This window comes from Pleurodeles waltl, chromosome 8 (assembly GCF_031143425.1).
Source record: "Pleurodeles waltl isolate 20211129_DDA chromosome 8, aPleWal1.hap1.20221129, whole genome shotgun sequence".
NCBI classification, from domain to species: Eukaryota; Metazoa; Chordata; class Amphibia; order Caudata; family Salamandridae; genus Pleurodeles; species Pleurodeles waltl.
Genome location: NC_090447.1, coordinates 1,484,385,285 through 1,484,408,734, shown reverse-complemented (window position 1 = coordinate 1,484,408,734; position 23,450 = coordinate 1,484,385,285). Strand labels below are relative to the sequence as shown.

Genomic DNA, 23,450 nt, shown 5'->3' with positions numbered 1-23,450 from the left:
TACTAGGGTTTATTGTTGTTGGAGAATGTACCCTGTACAATCAGGAACTACCACTCTAGTCAGGGTAAGCTAGATGCACAATTAGAGATAACCTGTGCTCACCGTCTGGTAGCTTGGCACAGGGCAATCAGGCTTATCTAAAGAGGCAATGAATAAAGTATTTGTGCACCACACATAGTAATACAATGAAAACAAATCAAAAAGACTCCACACAGGTTTAGAAAAATAGAGAATACCGAACTAGCAAAACAAAACTAAAATGACAAAAATCCAATCAGCAGAAGTCTAGATATGATTTTTTAAACAATGAACAAAAAGTTGTGCTTTGCGGTAATAAAGTTACTTGACGTCATAAGGGACCAATGCAAATCCAAATTTTGGGCTGACCGTGATGGAGGGTACAGACCCACGCAGGGTCTGCTGAAAAAGTACCTTAAATGGAGCAAAGTGTCAAAATAGAGGGCATGATGTGTTGATCTTTTCCACGCAGATGAGTCACTGCGTCGTCGTCACGCTCCATTGGAATGCTGGCAGTGTCATCGTTGGGCCACGCAGGCTGTGGACCCACTGTCAAACAGCCTCTGGGTCGAAGTGCGATGCATCAGTTCCGACCGGCGCAGTGGTAACAAAGCATCCGTTTTTGCAGAAAACAGATGCAGAACCCACCTCTGAGGTCCAAAATGGAGGTCCAGTCAGGGTAGGACTCAGAGATGTCAGAGTCTAGCAGCACCAGGAGAGTTGCAAGATGTTTTTTTGTGTCCCTTAGACTTCAGAAAACAGGAGTCAAGCCAGCAAGTCAGTGGAGTAACTCTAGGTTCCAGTTAGCTGGGTTCAGTCCTTGTCCCTAGCAGGGCAGAGATCAACAGGCAGCAGGGCAGCTCAACAAAGCAGAGAAGCAGTTCCTCAGAACAGTCAGTCAAGGCAAAGTGACAATCCTTACAGCACAGCAGTCTTTACTGCAGCAGAGTTCTTCCCAGGTCCAGTAGTGTGATGATTTGGTAGGGTCAGAGCCCACGTACTTATACCCAACTGTGCCTTTGAAGTGGGGGTGACTTCAAAGCAGGTCCTTGAAGTGCATAGGTCCCCCTTTCATCCAAGCCCTGGCTCCACACCATCAGTAGGGGGTAATCAGCCCTCTGCATGGGAACAGGCACTTCCCTATATGTCAGCTCCCCTCCACCCTACCTGCCAAGGAAGGCCCATCAGAATGCAGATGAATGCTAATGAGTTCTTTGTCATAACCACCCTTCCTGTGTTTGTGGCTGTCTATAGGGGATGTACGAAGTGTAGCTATCAACTACACCAGACATGTATTGTAGATACGCTGCAAGGCACACAGAGCAGTAAGAGCAGATAAATGCACATTTTCTAAAAGTGGAATTTCTAAAAGATAATGTTAAATCTGAAATTTACCAGAAAGAGGATTTATCATTACCATTCCAAATATATAAAACATGAGAAAACTACTTCTTTCTGATCAGGAATTACAGCTTAAAGGTGTATTAAGGAATTCCCAGTGCTGGCCTATGAGAGGAGTAGGCCTCACAGAAATGAAAAACGACTTTGGTTGTTTTTCACTTCCTGGATATGTACACTTAAAAGTACATGTCCTACCTTTGATTTACATAGCACCCTGCCCTATGGGCTACCTAGGGCCTACCTTAGGGTGACATATGAAATGAAAGGGGAGTTTAGGGCTTGATGAGGGGTTTTAAATGCAAAGTCGAAGTGGCAGTGAAACTGCACACACAGGCTCTGCAGTGGCAGGCCTGAGATGTTTAAGGGCTATTGAAGTGGGTGGCACAATCAGTGCTGCAGGCCCTCTAGTACTATTTAATTTACAGATATGGTATACCACAGTGCAAGGGACTTACACGTAAATTAAATATGCCAAACAGGTGTAAACCAATGTTGCCATGTTTTAGAGAACAGAACACATGCTTTGTAGTGCTGATTTGCAGTAGTAAAGTACTCAGAGTCCTAAAGTCAACAAAAACAAGGTCAGGAAATGAGGAGGAGGAAGGCAAAAAGTTTGGGATAACCCTGCGAAAAAGGGCCATTTCCAACACAACTCTATGGGAAGAGTTGGGGAAGTGGCAGTTTCCTTCCCTGTCTTCCATCTCTGTAGTTGGAGCCACTGACATTGATTATGCCTTCTAATGGATTTCTTAGCTAAATGCAGACCTAATCACACTGGATGTAACTGTTAGTAAGGACTGTGACTCGAAAGCCTTATGGTCAGGTGTAGCCCAATTATTTATCAGTAGTCTTGGAACTTTTCCTAAGTTTGTAGTTTGCGCTGCGAAGAGGCCGACAGCGCTGACTCTGCATTACAGTGGTTTAGTAATGCGCAGCCCCGTGCAATAACATTGTTTTATTTCAGAGTAGTAACTGCTCATGTGCCCGTAGTTAGGAAAAATATTTTTTAAATGAATAAAAAATTTCTTGCATCATAAACAATTTATGCAGCTGGGAAAACTACATTGGGGACAACTAATATTCTTCACCAGCTCAGAGCAATTGTAAACAGTGAAGACCCAGTGTTCAGCATGCTATTCCCCATTATAGTACCTTTACTGTAGTGTCTGAGTCTTGGCAGGAGATCCCAGGAGGAATTAAGGCCACTGTATCTTCCCCTAGGCAATTCATAATGAGGGCTTAGGGCCATCCCTGAAAATAAAAAATATATTATTACTATACAGTTTTGTAAAGTGCATAGTTACCCTAACAGGATTACCCAGCACTACACATGTATAGGTAGAGCACAAGAATCTTAACAAGAAGCCGAGAGGTTAGAACAGCCAAATCTTTAAAAATTTCCACACATACCAAAGGATTGGCACGCTCTTAGAGAGGCAGGTAAAGAGTTCCACAATTTGGTTCTCAGGTAAGAGAAAGACCGGCCACCCCATTGGATTATATGAGCACTGTGGAGAGATTGGTGTTACTTGATCAGAAAGATCGGTTGGGATAATAGGCTGTCACTAACAATCTGAGCTAGAGTGGGCCTGAGTTTGACACAGCCTTATGCATATAGCACAAGGTTTTGAAATGGATATGCTTTTCAAGTGGAAGCCAGTGGAGGTTTAGAAGAAGATTAGAGGGAGAGGAATTCTTAGTGGGGTGGAATAATAGTCTGGTGGCTACGTTCTGGACTACCTGAAGATGCCTGAGTGAGGCCTTGGGGGTCCCTAGACAACAAATGCTGCCGTAGTCCAACCTAGAGACAAATAATGCTTGTATTACCGTTCGTTAGGTATAGACAGGCAATAACCAAAGTATTTTCCTTATCCCTCTTAGGACGCCAAAACAGGTGGAGGCTACCCTAATGATTTGATAATTCATTGAGAGCTTTTCATCAAGCCAAAAACCTACGTTCCTAACTACTAAGACAGGAACTGGAAGAGTATCAATAACATCAGGCCAGAGATGTGGTCCCCAGATATGAGGTTGATTACCCACCAGCTTAACTTCAGTTTTATCTCCATTTAATTTAAGGGATTTGTTACTCATCCAAGCAGCAACTTTCATAAGGCAGATGGTCAGTTTGTCAGAGCTGCGATCTTCCTTAGGTGAAAGGGAGATAATAATCTGGGTGTCATCTGTTTATGAAAATTGAGTTAAACCACAACTTTCCACAATGTCCCCCAGAGGTTCCACATAAATGTTGAATAGTGTTGGGCTGAGAGCTGAACCCTGAGGTACGCCTGAAGATAGAGGATGGGAGTTGGTAGTTTGGATTCTAGGGAATGACCTGAAAAGAATGGTCTTGTAAGAATGAGCTTAACCCGCTCAAGGCCATGTTTTGAACACTCAGACCCTACAATCCTTGAAAAGTAAGTGGTGAGATAAAGTGTCAAATGAGGCACTGAGACCAAGTAAAATCAAAGCTGCTGTGCTGCCACTATCTACTTGGAGTCTGAACTGTTCAGGGACTCAGTGTTGTGACGAGCCCTAAAATTACACTGAGAGGGGTGGAGGAAGCCATTTGTTTCAATGAACAATTACATTTGCTGTTAACACCATTTTCAAGAATTTTAGCAAATAAAGATAGAAGTGAAACTAGTCTGTAAGTAGACTAACTGAGAAGATCAAGATTCAGCTTCTTTAATAGGGACATTATCATTGTATGTTTACAATCTTTGGGGACTCAGCCTTCTGAAAGTGAAGAATTCAGAAGATGGATCATTATTTGCATACTTTGAGAGCATAATTTGCTAAAATAGGAAGGCAGAAGAGGATCTAAAGGAGAACCAGATTTGATGGAGTTCAATAAGGTAGTAAATGCCAGAAGGTCAATTGGGAAAACAGTGTGCAAAGAGCAGGAGCGAGAGAAGCCGGACATCATCCTTTTTCCAACTTGTGGCTGAGGGCAAAAGGACGCAGTACCAGTAGTTTCTTTATCTGTTTCCAACTCAAAGGAATAGCAGATAGAAAGGCCTGAATATCAGCCACTTTTTTGGAAAGGAAACCTGACAATTCATTGCATTGTGACTGTGAGAGTGAAATGGAAGGAGAAATAATTGCAGGATCCAATATAACACACAAATATGTATATATATGAAGAAACAAAAGGTACAGGGACATGATAGTTAGGTACTGAATTTAGTCCCACAAAACCATGGAAATTTAGCAGTTATAATTAGGGTTATTTCAAGTAACTATAACTCGTGCCCCTGCCGTGCACAGTTTTTTCTTCAATAATTTGACTACTAATGTTTTATTTATATTTTTAATGATGTTATAGAAGTTGTCATGAATGCTGTAATATCTGGGGTAAAGAGCAGTGCGTGGCAAGGGCACAAGTTATAGTTACCTAAGGATGCGAGTTATAGTTACTTGAAATAACTAACTAACTAACTATAACTGCTGAACGTTTTTGATTTTGTACGAGTAAATTCAGAACCTCACTATAACATCCCTGTAACCTTTTTTTTAGTGAATAGCTGTTTTTTTAACGTAAAGTGATTTTAATTACTATACAGTAATCCAACCACCACCGTGCACAGCCTAGCTATAACGTCCCTGTAACCTTTGTTTTTCAGTGATTTTCTATGTTTTTTTTTAACATAAAGTCATTTGAATTACTATACGTTAATCCAAACACCACCACGCATGGCCTTTGGCTTCTGGCCTTTGGCCGTGCATGGAGGGGGTTGGCCGCAAGGCCAGGCCCTGAGACCAAACCCCATAACCACCCAACCCTGCACTGCTGAAGGGTCTGTCTCTCTGGGTGTAAGAACAGGTGTTACAGGGTGTCGCTGGGTGTGAGAGTGTCTGAGTGGTTTTGTGACTGTATATGTGATGGTCAGAGTGGATCTGTGAGTGGGTGCGTCAGGGTCTGAGTGGGTCTGTGAGTAGGTGTATCAGGGTCTGAGTGGGTCTGTGAGTGGGTGCGTGAATGTCTTTGGGTGTCTGTGAGTGGGTGCATGAGTGTCTGAGTAGGTCTGTGAGTGGGCGCATGAGGGTCTGAGTGGGTTTGTGGGTGTTTGAGGGTCTGGTGGGTTTGTGAGTGGGTGTGTGAGGGTTTAAGGGGGTCTGTGAGTGGGTGTGTGAGTGCCAGAGTGGGTCTGTGAGTGGGTTCATCAATCTCTGAGAGGGTTTCTGAGTGGATGCATGAGAGTCTCAGTGGGTGTGTGAGTTGGTGCTTGAGTGTGAGTGGGTGTGTGGGTGAATGTGTGTCTCTGAGTAAGTCTGTGAGTGAGTGAGTGTGTGAGTCTCTGAGTGGGTCTGTGGGTGGGTGCGTCAGTAGCTGAGCGGGTCTGTGAGTGGGTTTGTGAGGGTCTGAGTAGGTCTGTGAGTGCATAAGTGTCTGTATGAGTCTGTGAGTGAGTGCCTGAGTCTCTGAGTGGGTCTGTAAATGCATGAGTGTTTGAGTGTGTCAGTCAGTGGGTGCATGAGGGTCTGAGTTGGTCTGTGAGCAGGTGCATGAGGGTCTTAGTGGTTCTGTGAGTGCATGCGTCAGTCTCTGAGTTGGTCTGTGAGTGGGTGTGTGAGGATCTAAGTGGGGCTGTGAGTGGGTGCGTGAGTGTCTGAATGGGTCTGTGAGTGGGTGCATGAGTGTCTGAGTGGGTCTTTAATGGGTATACGTCTCCCTGAGTGGGTCTGTGAGTGGGTGAATGAGTGTGTGACTGCTACTATGAGAGAATGATTTAGTGTATGGTAAGTCTCTGGAAGTTTTTGTTATTGCTGATATTCACTAATTCATTGTGGCTTACATGGGGGCCGTGCTGAGCATTGTGATGTATTCGTGAATATCACTTGCCTTGAAAACAAACATTGTAAGGTCATATTTTGTCCTACAAAGACTCCTGTATCTCAGCCCTGGGGTCAAGGTAACTCCACCCTGACCCCTTAGGACACTTTTCATTTCAATTTTCAGCCTCAGGGACTGTGTCGCGCTCCCTAAAATGGCAGCCACAACTTTCTAATTAGGTTGTGGCCAGCCAATCACAGCATTCCTGTTGGCCCCACGATCACTGCAAAACAGTGACAGATCCATGGCCCTAGATATACAAATTTGTTTCCCCTTTATTATCTCCTAAACTACCAAACAGATTTACACCAAACAAGCAAAAGCGTAATCTGTGTACCGAAAACTAGCTTTCTCCTAAATAGGCTGTAATTTTGTCCAGTGGTTCGGACTGTAGTCCTGTTTAAAATTCCTACGGGAATTTACATGTTGAAACGCATGTTTTTTTACCCCCCTCTTTGTCTCTGCCCCAGCTTGTCAGATCACGCCAAAACTTTTCGTGCACAATGAGACTCACCAGGGCACTCATTTTTGGAAAAGTTCTTGACGATTTGGCAAATGGTGCCAAAGATTTAGGCAAGTCAAAAAACGCTTTTTCTACGGAAACATGATCCTAGCTATAATTACACATATAATACACATATATAATAATAATATATATTTTAATAGATAGATAGACAGGTAGGTAGATCGATAGATAGATAGATAGATAGATAGATAGATAGATAGATAGATAGATAGATAGATAGTCATGTAACTTCTTGTCAACTCCTGCCATTTTAACGATTTTACATCATCCTAGAGTAAAGCTTTGCAAACTGAGCTAAACACAGGAGCTGTAGCCTTAGGTGAATCATGTCTGGGGTCACCCCACTTCTATCACAGTTTGCCCCAAACACCAAGCAAAGACATGACGATTGTGTTGTTTTTGTAAAAGATGAAACAGCCTCGGCCTCACGGTTACCATGCCCTTGTGATTGCCTGTTGTCGTTGGAAGGCCTTGACAGCTCTGACATGCTGAAGATGATGAAATTGGACTTTTCAAGTTCCTGAGCACTGAGGACTTAAGCATCTGGAATAAATGGAGCGATGTTCATGAAGCTGGTTTATTAGATGCTGCACCCCTGCTGTGCCGTAATTGAACTGAGCAGACTATGCATATTGCTTTATTGCCTCGCACCACTCTATCTGGAATCTATTTTTTTTTTTTTTAACATTTTCCTAATGGCCCAACCCGAACAAGGTGGAGTATCCATAGGGCTTACTTGGTCTACATCAGATGTGTTGCTCATCAACTTCAGGTGTGTTACTAGCATACTGACAACATCTATCGAAACACGTGTTACCTGGGAGTAGAATAAAGATGGCCCAAGAAAGCAGAAGCCCTGATCCCAGAGGAAGTATAACAATGAGAACATGCTTATTTATTTCATTGCTAATCCCTTAGCTGCTGAGCCTTCCCTCCCCTCCCATGCTCACAACCCCCCCATGCGTGCTGAGCCCTTTTTGGCTATTTGAGGTAGTTTGCCATTAGGCTTCATAACTTTTTGTCCACATAAGCTACCCATGCCAAATATGCGTACTTTTTTTTCCAACATCTTAGGGATTCTAAAGGTACCCAGAGTTTGTGAGTTCCCCTGGAGGAGGCCAAGAAATTAGCCAAAATATAGCTAACATTTTCAGAAAAATGGGGAAAAAGAGCTGCAGAAGAAAGCATGTGTTTTTTTCCCTGAAAAAGGAGGCATCTACAAAGGGTTTGCAGTGCTAAAATCACCATCTTCCCAGCTTTCAAGAACAGGCAGACTTGAATCAGAAAACCACATTTTTCAACCCAATTTTGGCATATTACTGGGACATACCCCATGTTACTGTTTTTTGTGCTTTCAGCCTCCTTCCGGTTAGTGACAGAAATGGGTGTGAAACCAATGCCAGATCCCGGATAGCTAAACATTTCTGAAAAGTAGACAAAATTCTAAATTCAGCAAGGAGTCATTTGTGTAGGTCTTCAAGGTTTTCCTACAGAAAGTAATTGCTAAAATAAAAGAAATATTGAAATTGAGATAAAAAAGAGCCATTTCTGTCCATGTTTTCTTCTATAACTTTTTCCAGCTATGGCAGAAATGTGAAAGCAATAAATTGTTACGTCTGCTGGACTCTTTGGGTTTGGGGATATATAGCGCTTGTAGGTTCATCAAAAACCCTAGGTACCCAGAGCCAATAATGAGCTTTCATTTGGTGAAATACAAAGAGTCAAAAATAGTTATCAAGGAAACCTTTGTATTTCCAAAATGGGCACAAGATAAGGTGTTGAGAGGCAGTGGTTATTTCCACATCTCTAAATTCCGGGATCCCCATACTAGCATGTGAATTACAAGGCATTTCTCAAATAGACTTCTTTTTTACACACTGTCTTACATTTGGAAGAAAAAAAGGTAGAGAAAGACAAGGGGCAATAACACTTGTTCTTCTATTCTGTGTTCCCCAAGTCTCCCGATAAAAATGGTACCTCACTTGTGTGGGTAGGTCTACTGCCCGCAACACGAAACGCAACATGGACACATCACATTTGTACATTGAAATCTGACGTGTTTTTTGCAAAGTGCATATCTGTGGATTTTGGCCTCTAGCTCACCTGGCACCTAGGGAAACCAAACCTGTGCATTTTTGAAAACTAGACACCTACGGTAATCCAGGATTGGGTGACTTGTGGGCTCTCATAAGGTTCTGTTACCCAGAATCCATTGCAAACCTCAAAATTTGGCAAAAAACAATTTTTCCTCAGATTTCGGTGCTGCAAAGTTCTGGAATCTGAGAGGAGCCACAAACTTCCTTCCACCCAGCATTCCCCCAAGACTCCTGATAAAAATGGTACCTCACTGTGGGTAGGCCTAGTGCCCGCGACAGGAAATGCCCCAAAACACAACGTGGACACATCACAGAGTATGGATGTTGGCCTCTAGCTCAGCCGGCACCTAGGGAAACCTAGAAAACCTATATATTTTTGGAAACCAGATGCCGAAGGGAATTCAGAATGGGGTGACTTGTGGTGCTCTCACCAGATTCTGTTACCCAGAATCCTTTGCAAACCTCAAAATTTGGCTAAAAAACACTTTTTCCTCACATTTCGGTGATGGAAAGTTCTGGAATCTCAGAGGAGCCACACATTTCCTTCCACCCAGCATTCCCCCAAGTCTCCAGATAAAAATGGTACCCCACTTGTATGGGTAGGACTAGTGCCCGTGTCAGGAAGGGATCACACAATTGTCAATGTTAGTCCTTACATGAGGGCAACTGTTGACCCAGGGGTGATCCATTCCTGACGCAGGCACTAGGTACAGGCAGTCAAGTGGGGTAGCGTTTTTATCAGGACAGGTGGGGAAACATTGGATGGTAGTAATTTTGTGGATCCCAGCATATTCCTGTAGTTTGTGTGATGGAAATGCATGAAAAAATAGAGTTTTTATTCAACATTTCACCTTTGCAGCATCTTCTGGGTAAGCAAACTTTGGGGAATCCACACAAGTCACACCTCAGTGGACTCCCCCAGGTGTCTAGTTTCCAGAAGTGTCTGGGTTTGGTAGGTTTCCCTATATGTCCGCCAAGCCCGGGACCAAAAACGCAGGTGTCTGCCTTACAAAACAAGGTTGGTTTGAGATAGATAATTTTGATATCTCCACAATACAATTTGGGCTGTGGAATTTGGGGCTGAACTAAATTGGGGAGATCCCAAGAGAGCACTCTCTCTGTGCTTGCAGCCATATGCACCTGTTCTTTGGGGTGGGCTAATGCGCTATTGTTCCGCTGCACAGACTGTGCTTGCGAAGGGACAGCAGGACTGTCCTCACCAGCTCCCTCAGAATCACTGGAAGAGGAGTTGTCAGAAAAAGCACTCCCAGAGTCTGCGCCATTGTCCTATCCCTCAGGTACTGTCTCAATCAGCACGTTCTCTCAAGACACTCAAAAAAACAAAAAATACACACTATTACCTCACCTTGTCACATGCCATACTTGTCACATACCAATCATCACAGTCTTTAGCGCCTCTGGCACCCAGTCCAACAATCATTATTGGTGCTCCCACTCCCATGACCTCCTCCTCGGATTCCCTCACTACCACCCAGCAAAAGTGCCTTTCATCTCTCCATAGCCCCCCTTGCATATACATTTCATTTGTATTGTAGCGCAGGTAATGGCTGGCTTTTGCTAATCCACTCAGATATTTACATAAAATACAGATTTGATCTTTGCAGTAGACATTTAAACCTTCTGCGCTACTTTATGGCATCAAACTGCCAATAGACAAAAGTCAAGTAAAGAGATCCCTTTTATATGTGGGTGTGGTTTCCTGGGGGCTGATCGCAGCCCACAGGGAAACCACTCACGCATTGACAAAAGTAATATCTCTCTCTCTCTCCATATATATATATATATATATATATATATATATATATATATATATATATATATATGGCGTGCTGTCACAAAGGGGGGGTGCGGGCGACACGGAAGAACTTCTGTGTCTCCCGAGGGGGGGATTAAAAAAAAAAAAATCCTCTGGTGCAATGCACCGGAGGATTTTTTAACCCCCTCCCTGGTGTTGGCCACTGGTCGTCACCTGCACCAGTGAGTTAGTGTGGTTTTCGGCCAGTGGTCGAAGCCCACACTCAAGAGGTTAATCTTTTATAGCAGTGGTTCCCAACCTGTGGTCCGGGGAACTCTGGGGGTCTGCTAAGCCTATTTGGGGGGCTGCAGCTGCTCAGAATAATGTTAACAGATTAATAAAGCGGATATATTTAAAAAAGCAAAATGTAAATCCGAATATTTTGAAATGTTTTGTAAATGTGAAGGAATTTAAAATTGGAGGCTGAAAATTAAGTTAGTGTCCTCATTTTGATTTGTGGAAGGAGTGCAAGTGAATCAGATAGAATGTGGTATGGATGACTAGTGGCCTCAATAGAATTTACAAAAGGTCCAACCTTCTCATCATAATTTTGAGTTTTTAAAATATTTGTGAATTAAACAAATGATTAAATAGTTTGTGTATTTTTTTTTAAATGCTGGTTTCTGTTTGCGTATTTTTTTGCCATTCAAATAACCGTAAATGCCTATGCTGGGGTCCCCGGGTTCAAGTAATTAATCAGTGGGGGTCCATGGATTCCAATTGTGATTCATTGGGGGTCCTTGGGTTCAAGGAATGATTAAGTGGGAGTCCATAGGAGTCAAAAGGTTGACAACCACTGCTCTATAGTGTAACATTCCAGACATAGACGTGGGTTTCCAATGTTCGGCTTCTTATAGTTTGTAGCCCTACAGTAACATTTCCTGGGTTAGGTAGCTGAGCTGATAGCCTGATCACCAGGGGATTTCATATGATGGGAACATGTAGGGAAGTTTGCTGATCATGGCTTTGCTTCCTTGTGTATGGTTCCTGAAGCGTACATACGATATGGCTGGGGTACCAAATGTAGATGATGGTATGATTGATATATCGAGAACAGAATGACATCATTACATAACTTACTTATGACCACCTTGTCTCTGCGTATAATGGTAGCCTGATGTCTGCGTCTGTAAAATCACAGATTGTAAGAAATTGAAGTATTTGTGGAGGGGGGTGAGAACCCACTTGAAATAATAATCACAATTCTTGTCAGGGTGAACCACAACAGTTGCTGAACTAACTTAGGCTTAACCTTCTGGTAGCTTGGCACAAAACAGTCAGGCGTTCCTTAGAAGCAATGTGTAAAGTATTTATGTAGTACTCAAACAGTAGTAAAGTGAAAACACAGCACAATAAAAATCCCAAACCAATTTAGAAAAATAGAGTAAATGTTAAAAAATAAAGACACGAAAACAACGGAAAAACAGAAATCCAATAAGTATACCTGTAGATTTTAAAATTTAAAATAAAAATAAAATAAAAATTGTTCCAAAAATCACAAAGCATCAAACGCAGTTATCTGCTCATGCTAGACCAGGTCAAAGTCAAAACCAGCTACATAGAATCGCCGTCTGACACAAGAACCAGGTTCATCCCAGTGGAAAGTTTATGTTCAGACTACAAACATTTTTATGGAAAAAAAGTGCCCGCCGATGATTCATCCGCAGAGCAAGCTGCAAGTTGGATCTGAAACAGAGCTCAATGACAGGGTGTTGCTGAAGAGTAGGATCCTGGTGTGGTCGATATGGAAGAAGGGAAAGCTCCAAGCACAAGACGTCTTTGCCCAGGAAGGCCTCGTCATCGACAGGTTGCTCCTTGGGGGTCGGGCCAGATGGAGCACTATAGTTTCGGACTTATAAAAGCTTCTGGAAGTCCACTTTCACTCAGAGTGGCAAATCAACACACTGGCCCCAACCAGCAATTCAACCTTGACAGCTATTGCTTCAACAGCGATCCCTCTCTCGGTCAGTTCTCCAGACAGAAAATCGGCAAAAGTTTTGAAGTCCAAGCTTTTGCAGTGTGGACAGAAGGAATACACTCTAACACCAGCCATGGGTCTGGGACCCCGAAAGCACCACTTAGGGTTAGGACACACTCTAACAGAGACCAGCAGCAGGTTTCAGGGCAGGTCAGAATGGGACTGGTCAGCAGGGCGGTGGCAAGGAGAGAGGCCCTGGAAGCTTGCTGTGTCCCTGTAACTCAAATAGAAGGTCAGCCAACTGACCCTTGGAGCCACTTATAGGTTTCTAGGTTCAAGGCAAGTAGGTCCAGCCTTCCTTCATGTTCCTTAGACAGCAGGGCAGTCCTTCTAATTCCTCACAGGTCCAGAAGTGTTCTGTGGACAGGTCGGTGGGGTCCACTCTTATGCCCAGTGCCAGCCTCTGGATGAAGGATAAGTGTTTGCCCTCCCCTAAACCAATTCTGGTCAGTTCTTTTTGATAAACAATTTTTTTATTGTTTTTTGCAAGGGAAAGGGGAATGGGATTAACAGTACATTACAAACAAGGTTAGTGCACAGGGTAAAGTCCACATGTATTATATATTGGTTCGTTAGTAGCAACTCATCAGTCTGCAATTGACAGTATTGTGATTTTTAGGACTATTTGTAAGACCATCAGTCCATCAATCAATCTTCCCCATAATATCACGTGTTGCAAAATCTGCCTGGTTTATGTCAGTAGATCCATCCATCTCCCCCATACTTTTCTGAATTTATTCGGACAACCTCTAGACTCAAGTACTAGTTTTTCTTGGCTGGCACACCAGTCTACTCCTTTTGTCCATTTTTGAATCGATGGGCCCTCAGGGAGGGTCCAGGTTGCAGCAATGTCCCTCTAGGCGACCAATAGTGCTCTGGCTGTAAATGATCGTGTAGCACGTGTCCCTCCCATTTCTTCCATTATCCCCAGTAGGGCCTTTCCTATCTTCCGGAGTACTCCCTCCCAATATTTCTGTATTGTGCTACAGTTCCATACCATATGGAAAAAGTCTGCTGGTTCAGTTGGGTATCTTGGGCATTTTTGGTCAGTTCTTATATCCCTATTGGGAATGATACCAGGCTGATTAGAGGAACAAAGGAGAGGCAAAAGTAGATGTGAGCTTCATCGGCTAGGAACAAGGTAGGCATCCTTTGAAGCTCATGAAGAAGCTCGCCCAGCCCAAATGCAATCCAGTCAAGGGAGGTGCCCCTCTCTCCATTCCCAGGGCCCTTTGTCCACTGTCTTGTAGCCATAAGTGCTCAGGTGATGGATAGATACTGGCAGGAAAAGTTTTAGATTTTAGGCAGGACACATTTATTAAAGGGTTATTTCCAAAATAGTAGTATAAAATCTGACTTCACTTTTGAGTTGCATTTTAAATCACTACTAAAATGAGTCCTTGAATCACCTTTTGAGCAGCCCCCAACCTGAAACTAAGCACAATAAGTTGTTTTAATGTAGCTCAGTGTTTTTCCTATGAGAGAGCCAGCCTTGCTACAATGAAAAACAACTTTGATGGTTTTTCACTGCCAAGACATTTAAAACTTTAAATATACATGCCCTACTTTTTACATACTGTAGGAAGCCGGCTTTGTATATACTATATCAAAATGAGATATAGGGGGTCATTACAGCTTTGGCGGGCGGTGGGAAGCTGTAACCGCCGGGCGGCCGCCAATGGGCCGCACTCCTGCGGTGCCCATTTGGACATCCCCGCTCGGCCGGCGGGCGGAAACCAAGTTTCCGCCCAGCGGGGATGTGGGCCGCAACATGGGAGCCAGCTCCAAATGGAGCCGGCGGTGTTGCGGCTGTGCGACGGGTGCAGTTGCACCCGTCGCGCTTTTCACTGTCTGCATAGCAGACAGTGAAAAGCCGCATGGGGCCCTGTCAGGGGGCCCCTGCACTGCCCATGCCAGTGGCATGGGCAGTGCAGGGGCCCCCAGGGTCCCCACGATACCCCGTACCGCCAGCCTTTTCCTGGCGGTTCATACTAACAGAAAAAGGCTGGCGGTCGGGGACTCGCAATCCCCTGGGCCGGCCAGGCGGATTATCACTGCCGGGGCAAATCTGGCGGAATACCGCCGGCCCCAGCCCCGGCTGAGCGACCGCGGAGCTTCCGCCGCGGTCGTAATGGGCCAGGAATCACCGCCAGCCTGTTGGCGGTGCTTCCGTCATTTCAGCCCTGGCGGTCTCGTACCGCCAGGGTCAAAATGACCCCCATAGTGTGCACAGAGTCCAGGGTTTCCCCAGAAGTTTAACAGAGGCTAAAGTAGATAATACTAATGTTCTCTTTTGTGGTAGTGTGGGTGCGCAGTTAGGCTTATCAGAGGGTACTGCAAAGCATTTGTTGTACCCAAAGGCAATAAAGGAAGCACGCACTCAATGACTAACTCCAGGCAAATGGTTTTTATATAGCAAAAATATATTTTGTTAACTTATTTCTAGAACCACAAGATTCAAGTTGCAGGTAAGTACATAAATAAATACGTATTCCACATATGTATCAATACCACTTTGATTAGAATTGGCAAGGTATACAGTTTTTGAATAAATGACAAGAAAAGGTAGTACGATTTGCAGGTAAGTACAAGACTTACAGTTCCAGTCTTCGGGGGTTAGGAAGTCCACAGGTTGGGGTTCAAGTTAACCCAAAACACCCACCACCAACAACACTGGGACGGCCGGGTGCAGAGGTCAAAGATGAGGCAAATTCAACATGGGCTCCTATGGAGACCGGGGGCCCTCGGAATCAGGCCTGCTTACAGGTAAGTACCCGTGTCTTCGGAGGGCAGACCTGGGGGGTTTAGAGGAACACAAGGGGGAGGGGTCACAGGGTTAGCACCAAACACACACCCTCAGCGGCGCAGGGGCAGCCGGGTGCAGGGTGCGCAAACAGCGTCGGGCTCCCAATGCTTTCGTATGAGGGGATCCCAGGGGTCACTTAGATGCTGCAGGCTGGATCCAGGGGATCAGTTCCAGAAAACCACAGGCTGGACAAGTAGGTGGGCTGCCTGCTGAACATTGCTACACCAGAGGTCGGGTTCCTCAAGGCCAGGAGGCTACAGGTGCAGTGTACCTTTTGGCGACTGGTATCTTCGTCCGGTGCTGTCATGGTCAAGGGGCTCCTCTGGATTCACACTGCAGGCACCGTCGTGGGGACAGGAGAGTTCAACCCAATGTGGACACTTGCTCAGAATTTCCTGGGGATCCTCTCTAGTCGGTTGGGCCACAAGGACATGGGCCGTGGGCATCAGGTGCAGAGTGGTCAGGACTTGTGGATCCGGGGAGGCTCTTAAGTATTTAGATGGAGTTTCTTCTTGGACAGGACCACTGTCCATGGGAGTTCCCAGTCCTCTGTGATGCAGGCAGTCCTCTGGAGGATTGGCAGTGGTCGCTGGACCCGCAGGATGTGTCACTTTCTTTTGCAGGGCTTTTTGGATCAGGAGACAGGCCGGTAGCACTGGGGACAAGTCAGTTTTCGTCTTCCTTCTTCTGTGCTCTGGTTTCAGCTTAGCAGTCCTTCTTCTTTCCTGTGAGGTTGCCAGGAATCTGATGAACTGCATTCAGGGGAGCCCTTAAATCCTGGATTTAGGGCCGCTACACAGGTCAGAGGGCAGTAGCCAATGGCTACTGTCCCTGAGGGTGGCTACACCCTTCCTGTGTCCACTCCCTTTGGGAGGGGAACACAAACCTAACTCTGTTGGTCCCTGTCCTACAAGGTAAGATGGAGGATTTTGTAAGGAGGGGGTCACTATAGCTCTGGACACCTTAGGGGTGGTCCCAGCTGAGGTGGTCACTCCTCCTTGTTTTTCCTAAGTGTCCCGCTGAACGTGCCGCCAAAAGTGGGACTCTGACCGGGGGTGGGCATCTCTACTAGTTGGAGTGCCCTGGGGCACTGTAACAAGAGTACTGAGCCTTTGAGGCTCACCGCCAGGTCTTACAGTTCCTGAGAGGGAGGTTTGAAGCACTTCCACCCAGTGCAGGCTTTGTTTCTGGCCACCGAGAGCACAAAGGCTTTCACCCGATGTGATCAGAAACTCACCTCTTAGTGGCAGGCTGGCACAGACCAGTCAGTCCTGCACTAAAGAATTGGGTAAAATACAGGGGGTATCTGTAAGATGCCTTCTGGGGGCATTGTTCAATAAATCCAACACTGGTGCAGTGTGGGTTTATTGTGATGTGAAGTTTAATACCAAACTTTCTAGTATTCGGTGAAGCCATAATGGAGCTGTGGAGTTTGTAATGACAAACTCCCAGGCCATATACTCAATATGGCCACACAGCACTTACAATGTCTAAGAATGGACTTGGACATTGGAGGGGCATATTGCTTATGCAGCTATGCATTCACCTGTGGTATAGTGCACCCTGCCCTTAGGGCTGTAAGGCCTGCTAGAGGGGTGGCTTACCTATGCACATGGGCAGTGGTTTGTGGGCATGACACCCTGAGAGAGGTGCCATGTCGATTTTGATTTTTTCTCCCCGCCAGCACACACAAGCTGCAGTGGCAGTGTGCATGTGCTGGTGAGGGGTCCCCCAGGGTGTCATAATATATGCTGCAGCCCTTGGGGACCTTCCCTGGCCACAGGGCCCTTGGTACCATGGGTACCTTTTACAAGGGACTTAACTGTGTGCCAGAGCGTGCCAATTGTGCAAAACAATGGCACAGGGTTTGGGAAAGAACACTGGTGCTGGGGCCTGGTTATCAGAGATACTCTCAGTCAAAGTTGGCATCAATATCAGGCAAAAAGTGGGGAGGTAACCATTCCAACCAGGGCACTTTCCTACACATACCATGTACCCTGCCCTTTTGGGATTTTAAGGCCTACATTAGGGGTGACCTATAGTTACTAAAAAGGAAGGTTTAGGCCTGGCAAAAGATATTTTTTGCCAGATTGAAATGGCAGTTTAAAACTCCAGAGTGCAGGAGGGGCTTGGAGACATCCTTTACAGTGCTACTTTAGTGGGTGGCACAATAAGTGCTGAAGCCCCTTAGTAGCATTTAATTTAAAGGCTCATGGTGCAGGTAGTACCATACACCAGGATCTCATAAGTAAATTAAATAGTCAAATACGATGAATATCAATGTTAACGTGTTTAACAGGGAGAGCACAAGCCCTTTACCACTGCACACGTGTAAAGTGTGCAGAGACCTTTCTGAGTCCTGATCTTTTATGTGAGGTCAGATTCTGTGGCCCAAAAACACCAAAGCCTATTTTGACAATGATCTAATGTGCACTGCTTAGCTGTGATTTGTTGGGAAATGAAAACTGCTATTGGAAATCATCCAATATAGGATATTTTAATCCTTGAAATTACAAAGCTGTTCTTTTCACGGTAAACATTTGAATTCAATTATGATGATAAGTATTCTTAAGTTTTGTTCCATAACCTAAAATCTCTGTGCATTAAACTAAAAGCAATTGGCGTGTAATCAGAGCTGCAAGAGGAAAATCTAATTTTCCGCAAGACTAGAGAAGATAAAGGGCTTAAACCTTTTTACAGCTCAGAGACACATCAGAGGCACATTTGTGGAAACGTCAATCATCGTGTCCTGCCAGGAGCTAGAAACAATGAGCGCACGAGGATAAAGGCTCAGGATTAAAGGGCCATAGGTACAATGTCTTCTTTTGGTCACAAAGGGTGAGATTCGCAGAACTGGGCAGATGGCAACAGCAAAAGAGCCTTTTCCTATGTACAAAATTAAATTGTGATTTGTTGCAATTTAGGCTTGCAAACAAATACCTAATCAGTATTTGGAAGGGGCATGTTTAGGGCACCCCTTCCAATTACACAATCAGATTGGTATGTATTAATGTTTTGCAACCAAATTTCGGTTGCAAAACTTTAATCTTTTACAACCTCTTCAAAGGAGGTAATAAAACATTTGCAAACGGAAATGGGTCCCCAAGGAGCCCATTCTCCTTTGTTAATGTTGAAAAAAAAGATTAAGAGTAGGGAGGTCCAATGAAACACTCCCTACTCTTAACAGGGAAACTTGCACTTTTCATTTATTTTTTTATAACACATCCCATTTTCCTTTAAGGAAAACGGGTTGCATTTAAAAACAAAATGCATTATTTAAAAGGACCTACAGATATGGTGGTCTGTTGATTACTAAATAGTTTGTAAATTACCACACTGGTGCAGAAATACTAGTTGCAAATTGTGACCAGTATTTTGTGACGATCTGGGCCATGGTTCTCATTCCACTCCATCTCAGCAACAGAAACATATTCCAAGAATACCATTAGAGATAGACAATTCCAATTCAAAACAGCAAGGCACCGTTACAGTTACCCTTGGTGGTAATCAGTAGTCATTGTAGGTAATAGACAGGGCTGGAGAGTTTTTCACATAAATATGATTTTGCTGCATGTGACACATAGGCCCTGATTGTGACCCTGGCCTTCTTCTGACCAACAGGGCCATGGTGACGGTTTCACCGCCGACAGGCTGGCGGTGAAGACTGCCACATTATGAGTGTGGCGGGTTGGCCTCTGCCAACCTGCCACATTCCCGCCTGTACCGCCAGGGCGGTTGGACCCTCCAGGCCAGAGATTAACATCTCCGAACTGGCGGTCCAATTAAGACCGCTGGCGGTGTTAGGAGCCAGCTTCCCACTAGGGTTTCTGCGGTGGTAGTACTGCCATGAAAACCATGGCGGAAAGGCTAGCGGTGACAGGAAATTTATTTCCTTTCACCGGCAGATGACTCCTCCACTCTTCCCTGCAAGCCCAATACCCCCCACAACCCCTCCATACCACCACCCCCCTTCTGGTACAGCGCACCCACCCACCCACCCACCTTCTAGTACAGAACCCTCCTCACCCAACCACCACCCCTGCATACATGCACACAGACACCCACACGCACCCCGCATAAACTCATTCACGCACTTCACATGCACTCATTCATGCACCCCGCATACACTCATAAACCAACACTGACATACACGCATTCACTCACAAGCATCCATACACGCATACACTCACAAGCATCCATACACGCATTCACCTCAACATTCATACACGCAAACACTTCAAAATTCATACACGCATTCAACCACGCATACACACATGCATTCACACACGCAATCACACACCCATGCACACACCAATACACACACCCATACACACACGCATACACACATACATGCAAACATGGAGACACCACCCACTCACACACACCCTCCCACCCCCCTTCCCTGTTGTCCGACAGGGAACGGGCGCTTCCACGGCCGGCAGCGGCCCCGCCATCAGGACACCGCCAGGCCGTATTACAGGTCATAATACAGCTGGTGGAGTCCTTTTGGTGGGGCGGGGCCGGTTGTGGAATAGCGGGTCCGGTGGTCAAACCGCCCATGTGCCTCCGACCGCCAGCACGACTACTGGAGGATTTCTGCCCAAAATGTGGCAAAAATCCTTCAGTACTTGTGATTTGGTGAGCGGAAGACCTCCAGCACTGGCGGTTTTCTGGTGCCCGCAACTTTGGCGGTCTTGTAAAAAAAAAAAAGTTGTCATGAGGGCCAAAATCCATCATCTGCTGTATAAGCCAGAGATTTAACAAAAAAACTGTATCTAGCTCAAACGGACTAAAAGTTACAAAAAACGCAGCAACACATGTTGGCATGCAGTGGAATGCCCTTCGCAAAGGCTGGTCAATCACCTTTCCATTTTTTATTGCAATGTTTGCGTGTTAACCTGACACTAATAAGGTGGAACCTATGCCAATGTTGCTAACAAGTGTAAAAATTATAAAATAATAAAATAATTCAATCACAAGATGTGCCATATTACGCCGCATAATTTGCCTTTTCTTGCTGCATAATTTAGTCAAGCCTGTTGTATAATTTGGTCCTCCCCTCCTGCATAATTTTAGCGGCCCTGGCAGTATGGCATCCCTCATTATACAGGCAGCAGTAATGATATTGGTGTGCTGTGCTGATTGGCGCAGTGATATCCCGTTGAAGCTAGTTCCTCACTTAAAACGAGCGCTCTTTGTTTAATGGATTTTTTTAAACATTTTCATCAGTAGTTACCTTTTTGCTCATCTTTAGGAATCTTATAGGAAATTATCCATGTATGATACTTTCTAAAAACATATTGCAGCTGGTATTTTCGGACAGGCCTAGGTAGCCATACGCAATACAGAAACAGGCTCATCCGAAAACACTGCATTATAGTGCAACCACGTACAGATCTGTACCTATTTAGGATTTATTAGGAAATATTGCCCATTTTTAGATCGCCAGGGGCCTAGCAAAAGGAGCAAAAACGAAAAACTATGTGCCTCAGTTAAAATTGAGGAACACCACGTGCTATGCCTAGCAAGCATCTCAATCTTTGTTATATTCAGTAGCTATTAGGTCGTCCTTAATTCACATTTCCTGGGATGCTTAATTTGTTCTAGTGGTTGCAGATTCAGGACACCATGCAGGACACGTTTTTGGGGACTGGGACTTAACTTTCATCCTTTGACTTTACACAGTGCAAGAGAGAGAAAGACACAAAAGAGGGAAGAAGGAGAAGGAAACAACTGGAACAACAGTGACAAAGGAGAACGTAAGATTGAAAAGAAACCTGCCACAGTAAACAAAAAAGAGACAAGAAGTATAAGGCAGTAGCAGAAAGAGACATAAAATGGAATCATGACCAATTGGTAGGGGTGGGCGGAACTCATGAAGCTCACGCAGTGGAATTCTGCAGAGTTACAGAAAAACTCTTCAAGATTCAGCAGAATTCCACCAACGGGCAGAAAATATGCAGCTTGCATTGCAATTTAGCACCGGTAGAGTGCGCAGCACTGCCCAGGCAGGAGAAAAGATTCTATGGAATTTGGCCGCAACTCTGCATTCAAGGGTGATGCGGGGTCAACATTCTGACAATTCCGCGGGCGGGACAGAACATTCTGCCCACCACTTCAAACTGGAACCTTCAGAGGTGTCCTTGGGAAAACCTTATGCCCCCACTTCCTTTTATACAAACTAAGCACTGGGTAATGCAACACTTGGGATAACCGAAACCCTGGCATGGATGAGCTTGCCCGCTGACAAGTTCAGCATCTGCCTTCGGTTGATAGGGCAGCTTAATCTAGGTTCCTCAGGTAGTAAGGTCCCTCCAGGATCAGACTGCCTGGTCTAGCCCTAGCCTGAAATGTGTAAAGGGGCAAGATGGCCCTTTGGGAAACATCCCAGATCACAAGGGAGACACCAAAGGAACAAGTTCAAATTTACTCTCATCCAGGACTACTGAACATGATAGAACCTACATTGACAAAGCATTGACAAAACCGGCAGGTCTGGGTTTAATTTGACAATATTTACAAACACAGACATGTAAAAAGCATTCAACAGATGCCTGCTGCAGGACGGAAATGCGTTCTGTGTGCAATGAGTACATAAGATAACAAAATAATCGAGAAAACGTTGGAATTTGGAGTGCACTTCTTAGTTGTATGATAACCCCTCGAACTTTCCAATTCAATCTCTTGATAGGAAGCAGGATGGTACACTGGATAGGCAATAGGATGATGATGAAGAAATACTTGTCTGAGAGGGTCTAACATATGATTGACAATGCTTCAGACCAGTGGCTGAAAGAGGCTTATCCAAATAAGCCATTGATTGTAAGGGGCTGACCCAAAGCCCATTCTATGTATATTGTAAGCAAGAGGTCTTGTAGATGGCTGCACTGTCGACCCATTTCAAAACCGAAGAATTAATTGGGCACAGAGATAGACAGACTTAAGCGGCTTCTTGGGGTACCAAGTACCCCTGTTGAAAGCAATGAACTCTTCGCAGGCTTATCAAGGGCCAGATTTATCATAGGATTGTGTAACCCTTGAATCACTCATGGTGTTGCAAGGCAATCCTTTAGTCAGATTTACCAAGTCACACATGGCCACTTTGCTTGGTTCTGTGTTGCTACATAAATTTGGAGTAAAAAAAGGCAGAGCAAGTTGTTGCCTTGCAATATTCTGCACTTGGGAGGCATTCCATGGGTGGAACGTCGGTGTTGCCACACCTCCACACAAGTATTTCGGAGTATTTACAGATTTACCAAGGTAGATAAACCTGGGAATGTGTCAACATGCTATGCCTTCCTGCTAGAGGGGCACCGAGGAGAGACATCTTTATTTCTCCCCTTTTTTCCTCCAAGTCTTTCTAACTTAGAAAGAGGAAAACATCTCAAAGCAAGAGTGTTATGAAGCGCCCTCTATACCAGCTTGAGTGAGAATGTGGATGGACAGACTGCAATGTTTTTATGGATCTTCTTTACTTTGAACTGTGAGATCCAGGTCGCAGTCTGAAGCAAAAACAGTAACTCACACTGCACGAAGGAAGGTACGATAACACAGTTGTCTGGTGGAGGTTAAGGATGGCACAGAAATTAAAGATGCTTGTAGTGAGAAACAAAATGTAAGAGAGGGAAACGGAGTGACAGCAAAAACGAAGGGAGGAACGAACGCGAGCAAGAAAAAAAAGACAAAAGGGACATAGAAAGCATGAGGCATAGAAGGTTGGATGGAACAAAAGAAAAATGGAAAGGAAAAAGAGAAAGAGAAAGGAAGGAAATTTGGGCGAACAGAAACAGTCCCTGCAGACCTTCCATTGAATGGTCAGAATCGCATGATACCCAGCTGCAGACATAGAGTTCAAAGTGGGGGTATCATGTTTCTCTGGCGATTCCCTTGCCTAGAAGGATTATTTTTGTGCAGGAAGGTGTCCTAGTGCCAATGGAGCGTGCCTGCACTGGCACAAGCCTGCTGAGTGTGC

The 23,450-nt window shown here is 44.8% G+C and overlaps 1 protein-coding gene across 1 annotated transcript in view; it reads left to right on the top strand.

Annotated features, from left to right (window-relative positions):
- Positions 1 to 23,450, top strand: part of DRD3 (dopamine receptor D3) — an 807,482-nt gene that overhangs the window by 61,297 nt on the left and 722,735 nt on the right. The window lies entirely within an intron of this gene.